The sequence below is a fragment of the Oryx dammah genome, unplaced genomic scaffold (assembly GCF_014754425.2).
Source record: "Oryx dammah isolate SB20612 unplaced genomic scaffold, SCBI_Odam_1.1 HiC_scaffold_2, whole genome shotgun sequence".
Taxonomy (NCBI): domain Eukaryota; kingdom Metazoa; phylum Chordata; class Mammalia; order Artiodactyla; family Bovidae; genus Oryx; species Oryx dammah.
In genome coordinates this window covers 7,435,211-7,453,677 of record NW_024070186.1, presented here as the reverse complement: position 1 = coordinate 7,453,677, position 18,467 = coordinate 7,435,211, and positions in this window count along the sequence as shown.

Below are 18,467 nucleotides of genomic sequence, written 5' to 3'. Positions count from 1 at the left end.
CTATCTTGGTCCACAGGCCTTACTTCCTCACCTCCCGGTGCCGTTTCCCCAAGGACCGCTGGCAGAGGACCTACCCCACCAGCTTTGATCCTGAGAGATAATTTCCATCTACAGTTGTTTTTTAGGATGAAATAAGAAATTTCTTTTAAAAGGAAGCTCGAAAAGAATGAAATAATGCCATTTGTAAAAACATGGATGGACCCAGAGATGATCATACTAATGAAATAAGCCAAAGATAAATATCATATGATATCACTTATATGTGGAATCTAAAATATGATGCAAATGAACCTGTTTACAAAACAGAGACAGACTCACAGATGTGGAAAACAAATTTATGGTTTCGAAAGAGGAAAGTGGAGGATAAACAAAGATCTGAGGATTAACAGATACACAGCACTATATATAAAATAAACAAGGACCAACTGTATAGCACAGGGAACTGTATTCAACATCCTGTGATAAACATACTGGGAAAAATATAAAAATCAGCGTATGCATATGTGTGCTCAGTAGCTCAGTTATGTCCGACTCTTTGTGGCCCCATGGACTATATATATATGAATCACTTCGAAACTACATCAGAAGCTAACACACCACTGTAAATCAACTATACTTCGGTGTTCCCACTTGGAAGAGTGGAGTGGAAAGTACCACCCCCTTCCAGTCTGTGGAGAAGGGAACCCTCAAAAGTTCCCCAAAGGAGACCTTCGTTCAAGAATTGTACAGAGTGGAAAGCGGGACACAGGAAATCTTCAGAGCCCCCCGGCACGCCCTCCAAGTCTATGAGACACTGTAAATTGGGCTAAGAGCCGTCTTATGCAGGTAAAGCAGCTCCACTAGGGGAGGGGAGAAGAGAAGTCTTGATTGGAGAGTCTGCCAATTCCTATGTTGTAAAAATGCCCAAGGAGATCCAACCAGTCCATCCTAGAGGAAATCAGTTTTGAATAGTCATTGGAAGGACTGAGGCTGAAGCTGAAACTCCAATACTTTGGCCACCTGATGCGAAGAGCTGACTCATTGGAAAAGACCTTGATGCTGGGAAAGATTGAAGGCAGGAGAAGGGGACGACGGAGGATAAGATAGTTGGATGGCATCACTGACTCAACTGACATGAGTTAGAGCAAACTCTGGGAGATGGTGAAGAACAGGGAAGCTGCGTGTTGCAGTCCATGGGGTTGCAAAGAGTGGGACATGACTTAGCGACTGAACAACCAATAATGTTACATATATTATAAATTATACATGTTTTATTAGAATATGTTATATTCTGTTATATATGAAAGTGAAAAGTGAAAGTGAAAGTCACTCAGTCATGTCCGACTCTTTGGACTATACAGTCCATGGAATTCTCCAGGCCAGAATACTGGAGTGGGTAGCCGTTCTCTTCTCTAGGGGATCTTCCCAAACGAGGGTTGGAACCCAGGTCTCCCTCATTGCAGGCGGATTCTTTACTAGCTGAGCCACCAGGGAAGCCCAAGAATACTGGAGTGGGAATATAACAATATATCATGTATGTAATTTGTAATTGCTTGAATGTGCTCCCCCCGCAAATTCCCCAAGCTCATTTCAGCTCAGGACCACCTGTGTACATCTCAGGTCTGGGGACCGTGTATCTGAAATGCAGGTTTATTGGTTCCTGGCGTGCAGTGGGGTCTGGAGCCGGTCGGGTCCACACGTGGTCCTCTTTACTGTTTGCTCAGGGCTGGCCCCTCTCACCCTCTGCTTGGCTGACACGGCTGGTGCTGCAGGCTTCCCTGACTCTCAGGATCCCTATTGTTCTCAGAGTTTCTCCTCCCACGTTCCTCCTCCCTCCCCTTGGCTCGAGAAAGAAAGATGTGACTCAGTCCCTCAGTGAGGAGCCAAGATAAGAGTGACATATTATCCCAATAAAAGGAAGACTCTCTAACACAAATGGGAGGTTACCTGCGCCTCTGTTGCTAGACTCAGAGGGTAGATGGAAGTCACAGGTTCTAAAATAGAATCACTTAACCAGAAACGGGTACCGCCCGGGGCTGGGAATCTCCTACAGATGCATCGAGCTGCTTTTTCTGTTTTCACGCAGTGCGTCTTGCCCTATGGGTTTGAAAGTGCAATCTTTCCATGCTCGAGCCTGGTCCTACCCCTTAGAGGAGCAGGGAGCCCCAGACCTCAGCACCCAGGCTTTGGGCATTTTCGTGTATTTATCTCCCTCCAGCCCGTTCCCCAAAAGCTCGCCCCTCTGGGGGAAGCTGGTGCCAGGCCAGTGCAGTATCCAGACCAGTGTGTGTGCGTGTCCATCACCATCACGTCCGTCTCTGCAACGCCACGGACTGTGGCCTCCCAGGCTCCTCTGGGAGGAGGCAAGAACTTCGAAGAATCTTCGAGGCAAGAACATTTGAACAGGTTGTTGTTTCCTCCTCCAAGGGATCTTCCCCACCCTGGGATCAACCCCGAGTCTCCTGCACTGAAAGGCAGATACTTTACTGCTGAGCCATCCAGGAAGCCCCATCCAGACCTGACCTCATTCCAAAAGGTCAGGGCAAGTCCCGAACCCTCCCCAGAGACATAGTGTGGGGCCACGGGGCAGAAGAGGTGCTTAAAGGGACAAAGTCCTTGTTTGGTGCAGACCCACAGCTGCAGACAGATGAGAAAAAGACCTCTGCTCTGAAAGGCCCGCGGTAGGTGGGGGTTGAGGCCAAAGCCCTATCCCTAGAGCAGCAGGTGCTGCTATTATTGGAGCCAGGTGGGATTCTTAGGGGACAGTTTGCCACAGTCAAATGTCTGTCCCTGAAAAGTGCTTGCTGTTCTGTGCTGTGATGTATCATGTTCCAGCATCCCATGGACCTCTCGTGGCTGTTTCCGGAGAGGAGAAGGGACGCTGACATGGAGCCCATCTGTGGATGTGCCATTTGGGACGGCCTTGGGGTCCGGACACCATGAAGGAAGGAGGGTTCCCGCTCCTGGCTTTCTCTGGCTTCCCCGGTAGCTTAGGCCTTGGGTCAGCTTGCCATAGAGTCTAAGGTGAAGTGCACTTTCAGAGGAGCTGAAATTTGCATTCCTGATATCTTAAGTGCAGGCTCAGCACCCTGTTTTAACCATTTTGCTCCCACAACTTCAACTGGGAGTCACACCCTGTGCTAAGGCCCTGGGGATGTAAGGATGAATAAAACCTAATCCCCTGCCTGAGGACACCACGCTGTTTTGCGGCTAGACGCTGGGCTGAGGTCAGGGAGGGAGTGAGGGGAGACAGTTTTTGGAATTAAACAGGATGTTCTTTCTTGAAAATTTTATTTATTTTTAACTGGAAGATAATTGCTTTAATATCGTGTTGGTTTCTGCCATACATCAACATGGATCAGCAATAGGTAGACGTATGTCCCCTCCCTCTTGAACCTCCCTCCCACCTCCCACCCCATCCCACCCCTCTAGGCTGTCAGAGAGAACCAGGTTTGATCTCCCTGTGACATACAGCAGATTCCAACCAGCTCTCTGTTCTACTCACAGGAATGTATGCGTCTCAATGCTACTGTCTCAATTCACCCCACCCTCTCCTCCCACTGTGTCCACACATCGGTTCTCCATGTCTGTGTCTCTATTCCTGCTCTGCAAATAGGATCATCAGTACCATCTTTCCAGATTCCATTACGTACGCATTGATGTATGATGTTTGTTTTTCTCTTTCTGACTTACTTCACTCTGTATAATAGGCTCTAGGTTCATGCACCTCATCAGAACTGACTCAAATGTGTTCCTTTTTATGGCTGAGTAATATTCCATTGTGTACATGTACCACAAGGAGAAGATGTTCTTTTAAAGGTTGTGTTGGAATCGGGGAGGGTATCAACTTAATGGGCAAGGGGTTTTCTTTTGGGGGGTGGATGAGAAGGTTTGGGAACTTGATAGAGATGCTGGTTGCAATGACTTTGTCAATGGACTAAATGCTTTTGAAAGCTGCTTCAAAAAAATTAGGTTTTTGGATCCCTGGGTGTCCAGTGGTTAAAACTCTGACCTTATGCTGCAGAGGGCCTGGGTTTGATCCCTTGTTGGGGAACTAATATCTCACATGCAGAGTGGTGCAGCACAAAAAAAAAAAAAAGAAGAAGAAGAAGAAAAGAAAAGATTAGCTTTCATGTTATGTGGATTTCACCTAAAAAAAAGTCACATTGCATGGTAAAAATCCAGAAGGTCACGACTCCCCATTTGCTGAAGCCTGAGAATCACACAGGCAGTTGGGAGATGGAGCCCTTCCCAGGCAGACCTGCCCAGGGCCACTGGCCTCATGGAGAGGTGTACAGAGGTGAGGACTGTCTGCCCAGCTCCCTGTTCATTTGCCATTCACTGCTATGTCTCCAGTGCTCACCACTGCGCTGAAGCCAGCTTAGGACCTCTGGCTACTCCTTCATTACCAGTGACTATAATGAACGCCCGTGAGCCTCAGCCAGCGTTAGCCTTTCAGAGTCCCTGGATGGGAGGTGCCATCTTAATCGGGTCCTTATGCAAATTAGACAAATTGCCACCACGGGCAGTTGCAGTTGACTGGCTAACAGCAAGCGTTTCTTCTGAGGTCAGTTTCCCAACAGATCCCTTGGGAGAGCCGTCTTTTTCCTTTTGTGATGTTAGCATTCCTGGGTTGGCACTGATGTCATGAGGTGCACAGCAGTTTCCTTGGAAAGCATGACTTGCTCCTTCCTTGAGGCCCCCACTCCATTCAGGCCCAATGCCAAGTGAAGACCTATTTCATCTTGCCTCGCTTTGCATGAGTTTTCTGGAAGAGAAGGTCTCCTTTGTGGTTAGAGCGGCCAGAAGCGGACTGGATTGGTACCTACTGTTCATTTACTCCTGGAGGACGACTCCCCACTTGAGCCCGCAGTACTGTGTGAATTTTCATCAGCCACTGGAAATATTTGCATATCCCTCCTTCTTCCAGCTCAGACTGCGTGTGTCTCTTGCAAAATCAAGTGCCTTTTTAAAGTGAAGCAGAAGGCACGTCAAGAGGACGATTTCTCTGCAGTTCTTTGCCAGTTTTGTTTGTTTTCTGGTGTCGTTTTGCTAAAAGGAAGACACAGTTTTCCCAAGCAGCAACCTTGCATTTTGGAACAACTTCGGGCAGCGCTGACCATAACAGGTCTCGAATTGAGTCTTCTGTCCCGGGAGGGAAAGAGGTCTGGAAAGTGGATTGTCAACTCCCTCTGGTCCTCTCACAGCTAGTGAGGGTGGGGCCTGAATGGGTTCTGGGGAAGAGGTTGGAACACCAGCTGAGGCTCTCTGTCCATTAAGCCACAGCTCTGGGCTGTTTTCTGTATGTTAGTCACTCAGTCACGCCTGACTCTTTGTGACCCCATGGACTGTAGCCTGCCAGGCTCCTCTGTCCATGGGATTTCCCAGGCAATAATACTGGACTAGTCCCTTCTCCAGAGGATCTTCCTAACTCAGGGATGGAACCCAGGCCTCCTGCATTGCAGGCAGATTCTTTGCCATCTGAGCCACGAGGGAAGGCCTGCCACCAGCTGCAAAGACTGCACAGTAGGACTGGTGAAGCCCTGCATGGCTCCGACTGCGGACGGGGGGCCAGTCTGCTCCTAGGTGTTCAAGTCTGCATTTGGACGGGTTTGGAAGTCTCTGTGGCTGAAATGTGCTTCTCAAGGAAGTTGCCTTTGGTTGACAGGGAGGAAATGTTCTCGCTGACGTGACTGCACCTGGTCAGCTCTCAGGGAAGCTCGGTGGAGGGAGGGGTTTGGGACAGTGGCTTCAGAGGTTTCCTGACACTGTGCGTGCTCAATGTCCACACCGCACCCTTTTTATTTTCTTTATTTATTTTGGCTGCGCTGGGTGGCATGTGGGATCTTAGCTTCTGGACCAGGGGTTGAACCCATGTCCGCTGCAGAGGCAACGTGGAGACTTAACCTCTAGACCTCTAGGGAAGTCCATCAGGCTCTTTTTAAACAGTAAGCTCTTTCTGATTCTCTGCTGCCTTAGAAGCTGGCATGGGCCATGGTTTCAGGCAGCCCTTGGGGGCAACTATGATGCCCCATTTGGCATTGTGTATCTCCCGAGGCTGACTTATTAACAGCCCATAGACTGCAAATGGTCTCGCACTTCCCTGCCGCTGTGGTCTGTCTGCTGCAATGCTGTTTGGGTTTCATGCTCTTGGGATATGGTCCTTTTAAAATTACATTTTCTCCTGCTTCTGTGCTCCTCCCATGGGGCCCATCAGCAGTGCTGTGCTCTCAGTTCAGCCTCCCACTGAATCATTCTTGCTTTTCAGTTCTCCAGCTAAGGTTTATTTGATTTCTTTAAAGTTACTTGATTGAATTCTCCACGCAAATACCTACACTGAAGTAATTACATCTGCTCTTCTTAAAAGGAAAAGTAGAAATCTGTGTTCTTCTCTCGACTTTGCCTTGCCTATGGAAGTCAACAGTTGCAAATGATGTGTCCTTGAAAAGTTATGTTTTATCCAGCTTTGCAAACTTCTGGCTTTTATCATAAATTCAGAGATGCTGGTGCTCCTAACTATAAATCTAATATTCCTATTTATCTCCATTCCCCCGAGTCCTAAGAAATGCTTTTCAACTGAATGCTCAGGTGCACCAGGAGAGATTTTGCTTGTGTGTTTGCTTTAGCAGCTCCTGTGTTGGTTTAGAGAATGCTGTTAATTACATAATCAGGCTCAATGGGTTACGTGTCAGTCTCCTTCTGTACCAGCCCTAAAAACAAATAGCTTCCTTTTCTAGATTTTTCTTTTCCAATTTTCAAACATTGAAATATAGATGATTTACAAAGTTGCGTTAGTTTCAGGTGTATAGCAACGTGAGCTCAGATAATAAAGAGTCTGCCTGCAGTGCAGGAGGCCTGGGTTCGATCTCTGGGTCGGGAAGATCCCCTGGAGAAGGAAATGGCAACCCACTCCAGTATCCTTGTCTGGAAAATCCTCGTGGTCAGAAGAGCCTGGTGGGCTACAGTCCACGGGGTCGCAAAGAGTCGGACACAACTGAGCGATCAACACTGCACGGATCAGCTGGTAAAGAATCCGCCTGCAACTTGGAAGATCTGGGTTCCATCCCTGGGTTGGAAAGATTCCCTGGAGAAGGGAAAGGCCTCCCACTTCAGTATTCTGGCTTGGAGAATTCCATGGACTGTATAGTCCATGGGGTTGCAAAGAGTCAGACACTACTGAGTGACTTTCACACTATATAAATATATATTCTTTTTTAGATATATATTCTTTTATCTATATAGTCTTCTTTTAGATATATATGTTCTTTTATATCTATAAGAATATATATATATTCTTTTTTAGATCCTTTTCCATTATATGTATTTTTAAAGATTTTTTTTTGACATGGATCATTTTTAAAGTCTTTATTGAATTTATTACAATCTTGCTTCTGATGCTTTTATGTTTTGATTTTTTGGCTGTGAGGCATGTGGGATCTTAGCTTCCTAACCAAGGATCGAACCTGCACTCCCCACATTGGAAGTTGAAGTCTCAATTCCCAGACCACCAGGGAAGTCCCTCCATTATATGTTATTGCAAAATATGGAGTATGGTTCCTTGTGCTAAACTCCATAATTAGTTTTGTGTATATGTTCATCCCAAACTCCTAATTTGTCCCTTTCCCCTTTGGTAACTGTGTTTGTTTTCTAGGTCTGTGGGTCTGTTTCTGATTCATTTGTATCTTTTTTTTATAGATTCCACATATAAGCAACGTCATATACTTGTCTTTGACTTACTTGTGTGCTCACTCAGCTGTGTCCGACTCTGCGGATTTACTTAATATGATAACTTCTAAAAACTTCTTGCTACATGCAAAACAAAGAGATCCTTTTTAGTCTGCAAGCTCCACTTGGATGGACTGATGGGCTCATTTCATCTGGGAAGAATGACTGACTTTTTCTGGAGAGAACACTGTGGTGGTGGTTCCAAGAGGGCAGGCCAGGAAGTTCCTTGGTCTCTTGGGGTCTCACAGATCTGCACTCACACGGCAGCTGCCTGCCACGTGTCCCTGCTGGGCATTTGAAATGGGTCTGAGCCAAACTGAGATGCGCTGTAGGTGAAACTAAGCAGGGGATTTTGAAGCCGTTGCATGAAAAGTAATAATGTAGTAATGTAAAATGTATCATCAGTGGTTCTCCTATTGATAGAATGATAATACTCTATTATTATACTGGGTTAAATACAATATATCACTATTTGATGCATTTAATTAATTTCACCCATTAAATTTTCCTTTTAAATTTGCCTGCTAGACAATGTAAGTTAACGTGAGTGGCTGGCAATATGTTTCCATTGGACAGGGTTGTCACGGGAACTTATACCACTTAGCAATACTTACTCCTTCTAGCGTGTTGTGAATGAAATTGATTCCAAGGAGCAGCCAAACTGCTGGCCTAAGTGAGAAAAGGTGCCTCCCAGGTGGCTCAGTGGTACAGAATCTACCTGCCAAGGCAGTGGGTTGGGAAGCTCCCCTGGAGAAGGAAATGGCTACCCACTCCAGTATTCTTGCCTGGAGAATCCCATGGACAGAGGAGCCTGGCGGATACAGCCCATGGGATTGCAAGAGTCAGACACGACTTTTTGCTCTTCCTTTCATACCAGCACAGTCCCATTCAGTGGTCCTCTCTCCCAGAGTTCTACCTTGCTTCCTCCTTTGGCACTTCGGGTGGGGAGGGCTCCAGTTATTCCCAGCCCCGTTGCCTCCCCATCCATGACTGTTTCCCCCAGCTTTCCGCACATCGCCGTGGGATCTGTCTTCCGAGCCTCCACACCCCCTCCACCACGTGTGTCTTCTGTGTCCTGTAGACCCTGACACATACATCTCCCACGTGTCCCTTCCCTTCCCCTGACTCCATGGATTCAGTGGCATCTGTTCAGACGTGCAAGCCAGGAGCCAGGGCATCCTTGCTCCTGTCTACTTCACCCCACGGCCACTAAGATGGCCAACTCCCAGGGCTTCTTCTTCCTCAAAGCTTTTTCTCGGCCTCACTTTATGACCTCCCTGTACCAGAATTGCTTGGGTTGTGGAATAAATGAAGACCAACCACACGAGAAAAGCAGAGACAGGGCTTGCTGCAGCAGGAGAGTCAGCCATGAGACTTGCATTTTGGCAGCGATTCAAAGGCAGGCAGAGGAGTGGGAAAGCTTCATAATGGAGACAGAGGAGGCTGCAGGTGGGCCCTGATTGGAGGCTGAAGGTGAAGCTACTGGAGAAGCTGTAGGTGCCCAACTAGTCAGGGAGGCATCCCACAGGATTGCTTAGGGCTATGTAGTTAGCTTTCTTTAATTGGTACTAAGTTGGAAGCGGAGACAAAGGTTAGGAAAGCTGTCTGTTATTACTCAAGGCCTGGCCATTCTGAGCTGATTGTTATGGGAGTCAATATTTAGCTTCCTGGGTTTTACTAGAGATGAAAGTCTGGGTTTCTACCCCTCTGACTTAACAGCAGGCTAGCTTCCTGGGTTGTTTATTGTACATAAGGGGTTGGTTTCCCGGGAAAATAGCTGCTGGATGTGGGTCAATGTTCTATTTTTATATATGGTCTGGCTATTGCCTATTTATATATTCAGTCTCTCAGGTCACTGGCAGTTTAAAAAAATTTTTTATTTTGTTTTGGCCCAGAGTGCGGCATGTGGGATCTTAGTTCCCTGACCTGGGGTCGAACCTGAGCCCCCTGCATTGGGAGCATAGACCACTGGACAGACAGAAGGACCTCACTGTCAGTTTTTAATAAGCAACAACAACGAAACTTATAAAGATCACATAGCCTCACGAAGAGAGTTTTGAGGAGCCAAGGAAAGAATAAAGAAGCAAAGCTAAGCAGTCAGCCTCCTTGGGTCCAGCTGCCAGAGGAAACCACCGTTAGCGTTTTAGTGGACATCTTTCTCTGTGTCACAACACAGATTCACACCCAAGCGGTCAGCCCATGTGTGCTATTTTGTAGCCCTCTCATCAGTTTGCATCTGGATTCCTGCAGGGGTCTCCAAGTTTAGGTCACAGCTCCAGTCTTTCCTACTCCACTTCCTTTTCACTTAAAAAACTGAAGTATAGTTGATTTACAATGGCATGTTAGTTTCCGGTGTAACACAGATAAAGACTCCATTTCCTTTTTTGCAGAGCTTCCAGTTGGGCTCTTTCTAGCTCAGATCCCACCATATTCCTAGCCTGCTTTGTGTCATTCAGTGGTCCAACCAATGCTGTGACCTTGGCTTTCCCTCTGCCTGACCCCCGTGCCTCTGATGATGTGGGAAACACAGTGGAGGCTCTGTAGACACTGTCTGAATGAGTAAGTTGGTGGATGGATGAAATTATATGAACGTGTGTGTGTGTGTTTCCACACACATATCGATCTGTAGATGAACTCGCTGCACATCAGGGTTGATTTTGAGTATCAGTAGAAAATGCCACTGGGCTGGAGGAAGCACAAGCTGGAATCAAGATTGCCGGGAGAAAGAGCAATAACCTCAGATATGCAGATGACACCACCCTTATGGCAGAAAGAGAAGAACTAAAAAGCCTCTTGGTGAAAGTGAAAGAGGAGAGTGAAAAAGTTGGCTTAAAGCTCAACACTCAGAAAACTAAGATCATAGCATCTGGTCCCATCACTTCATGGCAACTAGATGGGGAAACAGTGGAAACAGTGGCTGACTTTATTTTTTTGGGCTCCAAAATCACTGCAGATGGTTTGCAGCCATGAAATTAAAAGACACTTACTCCTTGGAAGGAAAGTTATAATCAACCCAGACAGCATATTAAAAAGCAGAGACATTACTTTGTCAACAAAGGTCCGTCTAGTCAAGGCTATGGTTTTTGCAGTAGTCATGTATGGATGTGAGAGTTGGACTGTAAAGAAAGCTGAGTGCAGAAGAATCAATGCTTTTCAACTGTGGTGTAGGAGAAGACTCTTGAGAGTCCCTTGGACTGCAAGGGGATCCAACCAGTCCTAGGATGGATCCAACCAGATCCATCCTGAAGGAGATCAGTCCTGGGTGTTCACTGGAAGGTCTGATGTTGAAGCTGAAACTCCAACACTTTGGCCAGCTGATGTGAACAGCTGACTCATTGGAAAGGAGCCTGATGCTGGGAAGGATTGAGGGCAGGATGAGAAGGAGATGACAGATGATGAAATAGTTGGATGGCATCACTGACTCAATGGACGTGAGTTTGACTGAACTCTGGGAGTTGGTGATGGACAGGGAGGCCTGACATGCTGCAGTCCATGGGGTTGAAAAGAGTCGGACACAACTGAGTGACCGAACTGAACTGAACTGAGAAAATGCCAACACCTGTCTTCTATGGGGAGGCTACTTAAACCACTTAAAAAAAAACCTCAATTATTGCCGTTAAATGTGGTCAGTACTACTTCTATATTTGTTGTCTCCATTTTTATTTCTCCTGTCTATAATTCTATAAAGATCTCGTGGGAAGTGAGAGGTTGTATTCATAAAAACGCTTTGAATTTTTTGCAGGAAAATTCACTTTTCCCCAAATCAGTAAGGGACGTATAAATAGTGGATAGCATGGATTCCACTTCCAGATGGCAGGACTTCAGGAGAGATGATGGGGGAAGCAATGCAGATGATCTATGATTTGCTGGAAACAAAGAATTTGAGACACACAGATCAGGTGCGAAGCTCATCTAGGGTTCCCTAGTCACCAGCCTGTGTCCTCTTGGGAAGGTGCAGGGGGAAACAAAAGTGGCAGAACCCCCTTGCAAAACCTTTCCCAGAAGCCCATCGTGCACTTACAGAAGTAATTCAAGTGAGAAAAGTGAAGATTAAAGGGTTGTTGGACTAAAGGCCAGAAAAAAAAAAAAAAAAAAACAACAAAAAACCTCAAGCATCATGGGATGGGTAATGTATCTCTTAAGCAATGTTTTCCAGAATAGGTTTCTGAGCTATTCAAGACTAGAGACCTGGCTTCTTGGGGGTGAGTGTCATGAGGATTGCAACAGGGCCATGGGGCTGGGGTTTTGCTGAGTTTCGGTTATCACACATTAGGATCCAGGCTTATTTGATGTATCCTTCTATGGCATGTAGTGGGCAAGACCGTGCCCTGTGATGTCCACATCCTAGTCCCTGGAACCTGTGAATATTTATGCGTGCATGCTTGGTTGTTCAGTCGTGTCCGACTCTTTGAGACCCTTTGGACTGCAGCCTGCCAGGCTCCTCTGTCCATGGGTCTTTTCAGTCAAGAATACTGGAGCAGGTTGCCATTTCCTGCTGCAGGGGATCATCCCAACCCAGGGATGGAACCTGGGTCTCCTATGTCTTCTGCATTGCAGACTAATTCTTTACCTACTGAGCCATTGTGAATATGTATGTATATTACGCAGCAAATGAAAATTGAAGTTTAAGATGGGAGTGAAGTTTTACTCCATGGGAATTACCTTGGGTCCTTAAAAGTGGAAGAGGGAAGACCAGAGAAATGGCAGCATAATATCAAACATGGTGGAATGAAGCCATGAGTCTAGGAATGCAGTGGCCTCCAGAAGCTGGTGGGGGCGAGGGAGCAGATCTCCACCTAGGGCCTCCCGAAAAGATGCAACCTTGCCCTTAGCCCAGCGAGACTCGTGTCAGCCTTCTGACCTCCAGAACTGCAAGGTAATACATCCGCATTAGCAGTGTGGCGAATCTGTGATGACATCTTATAGCAGCGACAGGGTTCAGGGTAGTAGATCCCACGCTAAGTGCTCGGGGGTCATGGTGAATAAGGACACAGCCCTGTGTGGAGTCTCAGCTTCGAAGGGAAGATCTGTGCACACAGCCACTAGTCAGCCCTGGGGATCTCAGGACTCTGGGGTCTTAGTCAGCTCAGGATGCTTCACTAGACTAGCAGAATGCGAGGCTTCAGGAACAGACACTTGTTTGTTACCATCTGGGAGGCTGAGTTCTAGGTCAAGGCACTGGTTGATTCGGTTCCTGGTGGGGACTCTTGGTGGATTGCAGATGGTCTCCTTCTTCTTGTGCCCTTACAAGATGGAGATGGTGGGGGGAGAGAGCGAGACAGAGAGAGGGAGAGCACTGTCTGGGGTTTGTTCTTACGAAACACTAATTCTATCAATGGGCTCCAACTTCGCAATCTAACCACCCCCCAGAGGCACCACCTCCAGATCCCATCACACTGAAGGTTAGGGCTTCGACATACAAATTTTGGGAAGACATAATGAGAGTCCCTTGGACTGCAAGGAGATCCAACCAGTCCATCCTAAAGGAGATCAGTCCTGGGGGTTCATTGGAAGGACTGATGTTCAGCCTGAAACTCCAATACTTTGGCCACCTGTTGTGAAGAGCTGACTCATTTGAAAAGACCCTGATGTTGGGAAAGGTTGAGGGCGGGAGGAGAAGGGGACAACAGAGGATGAGATGGTTGGATGGCATCACCAACTTGATGGACATGGGTTTGGGTGCGCTCTGGGAGTTGGTGATGGACAGGGAGGCCTGGCGTGCTGAGGTTCATGGGGTCACAAAGAGATGGACATGACTGAGCGACTGAACTGAACTGAACTTGGTCCAGGACTTCCCTGGTGGCTCAGTGGTAAAGAATCTGCCTAGAATGTGGGAGACCTGGGTTTGATCCCTGGGTCAGGAGGATCCCTGGGAGAAGGGAATGGCTATTCACTCCAGTATTCTTGCCTGGAAAATCCCATGGAGAGAAGAGCCTGGAGGGCTACAGTCCATGGGGATGGAAAGAGTTGGACACGACTGAGTGATTAACGTGTACACACACAGTATATAGAAATGTAGTAAATGTGGACTAATGGTCTGGGATCAGGAGGAAAGCAGGGAGTTCTTAGGTGGAAAAAGAGAGGCTTAGAAACATCCCAAATGTGGAGAAGAGCTTAAACAAAGCATGGGATTGCAAGAAAGCCACTTCCTTCTTTCCACCCAGAAGTCTAGCAATCTGGCATGGTTCTAAGTGTGACCTCTGAGATGAGAGGGGGAGGAGAGGGATATTTATCAAGTTCACTCTATGTGTGCAATTCTATCTTTCCTCAAATGCTGTGAGCAGATATCATCTGTACAGTATTACCATTGGTAAGGTATAGGAAGAGGAGGTTCTGAAAAATTTCGTAGCTTAGCCAGGACATCTGACTTCCTATCTTATGTCAAAGCCTTCCTCCTTGGAATTCCCTGGTGGTCCAGTAGGAAAGAATCCACTCGACAGTGCAGAGGTCTATGAGTTCGATCCCTGGCCCAGGAGAAGCCCACAGGCCACCAAACCCATGTGTCACAACAATCTAGAGCCTGCACTTCAGAGCAAGAGAAGCCACTGCAATGAGAGGCCCATGCACCGCTAGAAAGTAGCCTCCACTCACTGCAACTAGAGAGAACTTGAACACAGCAACGAAGGCCCAGTGCAGCCCAAAATCAATTTATTAAAGACAAACCCCACGTCCTTATCATACTCACTCTGAGTAACTCCCCTCTCATTAAACCGTGGAGGAACAAGGGAGCTCACAGGGCTTCCTTTGACCATAAACTTGACACTTAAAACGAGACCTTGCACCTAATAGGAACTCAATGTTTCTTGAATGAATGCCTCATTTCCTCTTCTTAAGACTAAACGTTTGGAATGGTATTCTGCAGCTTTTTCATTTTCCATCCTCCCTAAATTGTACTTCATTCTCTGATTGCTCTGTGGCTTTTTTTCCCAAATGTCCTAGCACAGTATCCAAACAGATCCTAAGTAAAGATTTTAAGCTTTTCAATGACAGGATTTTTTGGCTATTGAGTTTGGTGGCAAAGCCCGATATTCTTCTATATTTTTGATGTTGAAGCCCTGCCTAGATAAAGCTAAAATCTCTCCCGCTGCATGTATTGGTGTGAAATCATTGAATGACTGAACATGTGTGCAGACACTGTGTAAGTCCTGGTGGAAGGTTCCAGAATATAGGATGTGTTCCCAGATGCAAAGAGGCATAATGAGATGAAGAGACACACCATGAGCGTTCAGCAGACATAAGGCCATTGCAGGAAAAACAGCTGAGAAACTGGCTGTCTTTTCTCTCTTCCAGAAAGGAGCAGGTATTTTCTCCTTTTGGAGAGGCCAGAGGCATTTGTGCCTTGCCTTTGAGGAGTTCTTTAAAATTCTTTTGTTTTGCAAAGTAGGAAGCAAAGAGCTGGGTTGTTCTCAGGGATGAAGCATTGAGGTTTAATCAGAAAAAGCTGGCAGAGGCCTTGCTAGGGGCAGGGTTGATGTTCAGTCACTCAGTTGTGTCCAACTCTTTGCGACCCCATGGACTGCCACGCACTAGGCTTCCCTGTCCTTCACTATCTTCCCAAGTTTGCTCAAACTCATGTCCATCCAGTTGATGATGCCTTCCAATCATCTCATCCTCTGTCATCCCTTTCTCATGCCTTCAATCTTTCCCAGCATCAGGGTCTTTTTCAATGTGTCAGTTCTTCACATCAGGTGGCCAAAGTATTGGAGCTTCAGCTTCAGCATCAGTCCTTCCAATGAGTATTCGAGACTGATCCTTTAGGATGGAATGGTTTGATCTCCTTGCAGTCCAAGGGGCTCTCAAGAGTCTTCTCCAGCACCACAGTTTAAAAGCATCAATTTTTCAGTGCTTAGCCTTCTTTATGGTCCAACTCTCACATCCATACGTGACTACTGGAAAAGCCACAGCCTTGACTATATGGACCTTTGTTGGTGAAGTGATGTCTCTGCTTTTCAATACTCTGTCTAGGTTTGTCATAGCTTTTCTTCCAAGGAGCAAGTTTCTTTTAATTTCATGGATGCAGTCACCATCTGCAGTGATTTTGGAGTCCAGGAAAATAAAATCTATTACTGTTTCCACTTTTCCCCCATCTATTTGCCATGAAGTGATGGGACCAGATGCCAGGATCCTAGTTTTTTGAATGTTGAGCTTTTAATCAGCTTTTTCACACTCCTCTTTCATCTTCATCAGGAAGCTCTTTAGTTCCTCTTTGCTTTCTGCTGTTAGAATGATATCATCTGCATATCTGAGGTTGTTGTTATTTCTCTGAGCAATCTTGATTCCAGCTTGTGATTCATTTGGCGTTTTACATGGTGTACTCTGGATACAAGTTAAAGAAACAAGGTGACAATAGACAGCCTTGACATACTCCTTTCCCAATTTTGAACCAGTCCATTGTTCCATGTCTGGTTCTAACGGTTGCTTCTTGACATGCGTGTAGATTTCTCAGGGGGCAGGTAGTTGATTTTGCAGTTGAGGGGGCACTTAAGCACGTGATGCAAGGGAGTGGCAGGATGTTGATGGAGTGTGTGGCAGGCAGGATCACGTCTCCCGAAAGATGCCCGTGTCTTAATCTCTGGAGCCTGTGAATATGTTAAGTTGCATGGCAAGGGGGAATTAAGGCTGCAGATGGTATTATGGCTGTTAATCAGATGGCTTTGAATTAGAGAGATTATCCTAGATTATCCACATGGTCCAGTGTAATTACAAGGGCCCTTGTGAGTGGTGGAGGGAGACAGAAGGGGGAGAACCCGAGAGATAGCAGCAGAAGAAGGACTTGGCCCCATGGGGCTGGTGTTGCAGATGGAGGAAGGAAATCCGGAGTCACATGGGCAGCCTCCAGCAGATGGAAACGTCAAACAAATGGCTTTTCCCCTAGAATTACAAAAGTGACACAGTCCTGCAGAAAACTTGATTTTAGCCCAGTAAGACCTATGTCAGATTTCCCTCAGAACTGTCAGATAATAAATTTGTGTTCTTTGAGCCACAGGTTTTGCGGCAGCAACATTTGGAAACTGACACAGGCTGACACGGAAATGCCCGCAGGCTAAGCCATGGTGCTGAGCCTGTGGGAGGCAGAGGTCGTGGAGGCTTCCGTGGACCTAGAGGCATGAATTCATGCTCATAAGATCTTGTTCCTTTGAATGGATCATGTGAATGTGTAGATGTCCGCACAGTCCAGGACCGGAAACCCTTCCCGGAACCTCTCGAGCTACTTGTTCAGCCCCAGGAAGGGCTGTTGTCCATCAAGAAAGACAGAGACGGGGCGGCTTCCCCATCCTTGGTGGCAGGAGCTCAGAACCAGGAAAATCTGGGATTGTAATGATTGTGCCCCTGAGTGTCGTGAGTAGGTTCACAATTGACTTGTGAATGGAGACTTTTCTGAAAGAATATGTAAATTGTTGCAGGATTGTCCTTGTCAGAGCAAGCTCATAAAAGAGATGGGTTTTCAGCTGTGTTTTGGCCAGGATGGGAGTGGTGTCTGGGGAGGAGGGAACTGGACCCCAAGGCATCAAGGATTGGAGGACAGAAGCCTGTTAGAGATGGACGTCGGGAGTCCATCTCTAGAATCTCAACAGAGTTTCAGGTTTTCTCAGAGTTTTTTCTTTTTAATTGGAGAATAATTGCTTTACAATGTTGTGTTAGTTTCTGCTGCACAACAAAGTGAATCAGCCGTGTGTATACATACATTCCCTTCCTCTGAGCCTCCCTTCCAGCTTCATCGCCCCTTCGAGGTCATCACGGAGCACTGAGCTATGCTCCCTGTGCTCGACAGCAGCTTCCCGCTCGCTGGTAGTGTGTAAATGTCAAACTAATGTCCCGCTTCATCTCAGCCTCCCCTTCCCACTGTGTATCCACACATCCATTCTCTACGTCTGCACCTCTATTGCTGCCCTGGAAGTAGATTCATCTTTATCATTTTTCCAGATTCTCCATATATTAATTAATATACAATATTTGTTTTCCTTTTTCTGACTTTTTTTCACTCTGTGTGTCAGACTCTAAGTCCATCAACATCTCTAGAGAGGACCCAGTTCTGTTTCTTTTACGGCTGAGAATGTTCCACTGTGTGTCTCCCATGTCTTCTTTATCCATTTTTCTGTTGCTGGACATTTAAATTGTTTCCAAAACACACATGTACCCCGATGTTCATTACTATTCATTAATACAATAGTTAGAATGTGGAAACAGCCTAAACATCAGAGCTTGGGTTTATTTTGGGGAAAATATGACAAAATGAGTGCACTGGTGACAGAGGATGGAAGAATTCATAAATAATCAAGAGGGTCAAGCCTCAGCAGAAATATTCAAAAATCCAGTCTCTCTCTGTAATAGATGGAGTCTTTTGCTTCTCCCACTGTCTGTCCGTTATGTTCTAACACTCTAGGTTGAGGTTTGACAGCTGCTCCAGGATCTTGCAATTTAATTTGTTTTAAGTTCACTTTACTCAAATTCATCCTTGACTTTGTAGTACAAAGGACAAACCCATGGGTCTGAGTGTCTCCACTGGGGTCTCACTGACCTGAAGATTGGGAGCCCCATGAAACTGCAATGACAGGAAAAAGGTCCAGGGACAAATCTGTGGAAAAAACCTAGACATTAAAGATTCCAAGGTGATCTTCGTCTTGCGATGTTTTGCTAGGTAAAGAGCAATTAACCCGGAGTAGGCAAAGGATATTTAACCCTCAGGTTGTATGTATCTCTCACCTCTACGCACCTAGAGGTACACTTGTTGATGGGAGGCATTCTTTTAGAAATGTACAGAT